A 3,730-nucleotide genomic window follows, 5' to 3' on the forward strand; every position below is an offset into this window, starting at 1 on the left:
CCTCGGAGCCCTGCAGGTCCGGAGCCCTGCAGGCCCGGAGCCCTGCAGCCCTGGAGCCCTGCAGCCCCGGAGCCCTGCAGGCCCGGAGCCCTGCAGCCCTGGAGCCCTGCAGCCCCGGAGCCCTGCAGCCCCGGAGCCCTGCAGCCACGGAGCCCTGCAGCCACGGAGCTCTGCGTGGGCAGGCGGGAACTCTAGCGCGAAGGCTCGGGGTTGGACAGATGGGAGTCCTTTCAGTCCCGTCCATCTGGTTGCACCTCTCCCCTCGGCCATCTGGTCGCGCGCAATGCTTTCCAATGGGGCGACCAGATGGCCGGGCCAGCCTGGAAGTCCCGATGAGGGTCCATTCGCCTCGCGGATCCCAGCCAGGGCTCCAGGAGGCCGGGAGCGTCCGCGCCTAGGGTCTCCTCCGTCACTCGGACCGCGAGGGTTACAAGAAAAGTGGGTAGCCTTCCTCCGGATTAGTAGGGGCAGGGTATGCCGGGACACTCCTCCCGGGGATGGCGGTTCTCAGGCGGGGACCAGATGGGCCAAGCCCGGACGACACTTCCCCGGGGCGTCCGGTGCTCCCTCCTCCAGCCCGCGGCGAGGCAAAGTGCCCAGGACGGGCTCCATGGGTCCCCCGGCGTCCACTGAGTCCTGCAGCCCCAAAGCCCTGCAGCCCTGGAGCCCTTCAGCCCGGAGCCCTGGAGCCCTGCAGGCCCGGAGCCCTGCAGGCCCGGAGCCCTGCAGGCCCGGAGCCCTGCAGCCCCGGAGCCCTGCAGGCCCGGAGCCCTGCAGCCCCGGCCGGAGCCCTGCAGGCCCAGAGCCCTGCAGCCCTGGAGCCCTGCAGCCCCGGAGCCCTGCCGGCCTGGAGCCCTGCAGCCCTAGAGCCCTGCAGCCCTGGAGCCCTGCAGCCCCGGAGCCCTGCAGCCCCGGAGCCCTGCAGCCCCGGAGCCCTGCAGCCCTGGAGCCCTGCAGCCCTAGAGCCCTGCAGCCCTGGAACCCTGCAGCCCTGCAGCCCCGGAGCCCTGCAGCCCCAGAGCCCTGCAGCCCCGGAGCCCTGCAGCCCTGGAGCCCTGCAGCCCCGGAGCCCTGCAGCCCCGGAGCCCTGCAGCCCCGGAGCCCTGCAGCCCCGGAGCCCTGCAGCCCCGGAGCCCTGGAGCCCTGCAGCCCTAGAGCCCTGCAGCCCTGGAGCCCTGCAGCCCTGCAGCCCCGGAGCCCTGCAGCCCCGGAGCCCCGGAGCCCTGCAGCCCTGGAGCCCTGCAGCCCCGGAGCCCTGCAGCCACGGAGCCCTGCGTGGGCAGGCGGGAACCCCAGCGCGAAGGCTCGGGGTTGGACAGATGGGAGTCCTTTCAGTCCCGGCCATCTGGTTGCACCTTTCCCCCCTCGGCCATCTGGTCACGCGCAATGCTTTCCAATGGGGCGACCAGATGGCCGGGCCGGCCTGGAAGTCCCGATGAGGGTCCATTTGCCTCCCGGATCCCAGCCAGGGCTCCAGGAGGCCGGCCGCGTTCACCCCTAGGGACCCCTCCGTCACCCGGAGCGCGCGGGTTACAAGAAAGGACGGTAGCCTTCCTCCGGATTAGTAGGGGCAGGGTATGTCGGAACACCCCCCCCCCGAGGCCGGCAGTTCCTTGCCGGGGACCAGATGGGCTACGCCCAGGCAACATCCTCCCAGGCCTCCGGGGCTTCCCTTGTCCGGCCCGCGGCGTGGCAAAGTGCCCAGGGACGGGCTCCACGGGTCCCGGGCAGTCCTCCGCCGGGCGCCCGGACCCCGAGAGCTCCGGTTGTCCTCCCCGTGCCTGAGGCCCAGCCGGGGTCCCCCGGGAAGCAGAGCCCCCCCGAGCCCTTGGCGGGTGGGTGGGCAGGTGGGAGCCCTACCGCTATGGCTCGGACAGACGGGAGTCCTTTCAGGTGCCGGCCATCCAGTCGCTCCTTTCCCCTCGGCCATCTGGTCGCGCGCGCAATGCTTTCCAATGGGGCTACCAGATGGCCGGGCCGGCCTGGAAGTCCCGATGAGGGTCCATTTGCCTCCCGGATCCCAGCCAGGGCTCCAGGAGGCCGGGCGCGTTCGCCCCTAGGGCCCCCCTCCATCACCCGGAGCACGCGGGTTACAAGAAAGGGGGGTAGCCTTCCTCCGGATTACTAGGGACAGGGTACTCTGGGACCCCTCTCGGTCCTCAGCCGGCAGCTGGATGGGCCCGGATGCCGCCCCATCCCTGGGGCCTGCCGCGTGGCAGGGTGCCCGGGACGGGGTCCGGAGGGCCCGGGGAGGCTTCCTCTGTGCCTGCGGTCCTGGGAGGCCCCGTCCCCCGGCACTGCCAAAGGCCCGGGACGGGCTTCCGTTGTGGCCGGTGAGCCTCCCCTCGCTGGCTTGGGTTCATGAGCTCCGGCTGGGCCCCTGGGGGCCCCGGGGAGGGCGGCCTCCCCACCCCGGGCTCCGTACTGGGTCCTGCCGTGTGGCAGGGTGCCCGGGGCGGGGTCCGGAGGGCCCGGGGAGGCTCCCCCTGTGCCTCCGGGCCTGGGAGCCCCGGCTGGGTCCAGGGGCCCGGGTGGGCCACGGGTTGGGGTCTCCATCCCCTGGCCCCGTCCCCCGGCCTGCGGCACTGCCAAAGGCCCGGGACGGGGTTCCGTTGTGGCCGGGGAGCCTCCCCTCGCTGGATTGGGTTCAGGAGCTCCGGTCGGGCCCATGGGGGCCCCGGGGAGGGCGGCCTCCCCACCCCGGGCTCCGTCCTGGGTCCTGCCGCGTGGCAGGGTGCCTGGGGCGGTGTCCGGAGGGCCCAGGGAGGCTCCCCCTGTGCCTCCGGGCCTGGGAGACCCGGCTGGGTCCAGGGACCCGGTCGGGCCCCGGGTTGGGGTCTCCATCCCCTGGCCCTGTCCCCCGGCCTGCGGCACTGCCAAGGCCCGGGACGGGGTTCCGTTGTGGCCGGGGAGCCTCCCCTCGCTGGATTGGGTTCAGGAGCTCCGGTGGGGCACCTGGGGGCCCCGGGGAGGGCGGCCTCCCCACCCCGGGCTCCGTCCTGGGTCCTGCCGCGTGGCAGGGTGCCTGGGGCGGTGTCCGGAGGGCCCGGGGAGGCTCCCCCGGCGCCTCCGGGCCCGGGAGCCCCGGCTGGGTCCAGGGGCCCGGTCGGGCCCCGGGTCGGGGTCTCCGTCCCCTGGCCCCGTCCCCCGGCCTGCGGCACTGCCAAAGGCCAGGGACGGGGTTCCGTTGTGGCCGGGGAGCCTCCCATTGCTCGTCTAGGTTCAGGAGCTCCGGCCGGGCCCCTGGGGGCCCCGGGGAGGGCGGCCTCCCCACCCCGGGCTCCGTCCTGGGTCCTGCGGTGTGGCAGGGTGCCCGGGGCAGGGTCCGGAGTGCCCGGGGAGGCTTCCCCAGTGCCTCCGGGTCTGGGAGCCCCGGCTGGGTCTAGGGGCCCGGTCGGGCCCCGGGTCGGGGTCCCCGGCCCCGGGTCCCTTCCCCCGGCCTGCCGCTCTGCCAAGGGCCCGGGACTGGGGTCTGTCGTTCCCGTGCAGGCCTCCCCTGCTTGTCAAGGTTTTCTGCGGGCCCCGGGTCGGAGGGCCCGCCGGGTCCCCCACGCAGCCTCCATGGCTGAGGCCCAGCCGGGGCCCTGGGCCTCCGGCCCCCCATGCCCCGGCACCCGCTCACTCGTTTGTTGGGGCGCAGAGCGACCAGATACCTTCCCTTCCGAGCCCGGCCATCTGGTCGCGCCTGTCCCCCTCGGCCATCTGGTCGCGCACGTCCCATTTTTCTAAG

The sequence above is a fragment of the Triturus cristatus genome, chromosome 1_1, assembly GCF_964204655.1.
Source record: "Triturus cristatus chromosome 1_1, aTriCri1.1, whole genome shotgun sequence".
Lineage (NCBI taxonomy): Eukaryota > Metazoa > Chordata > Amphibia > Caudata > Salamandridae > Triturus > Triturus cristatus.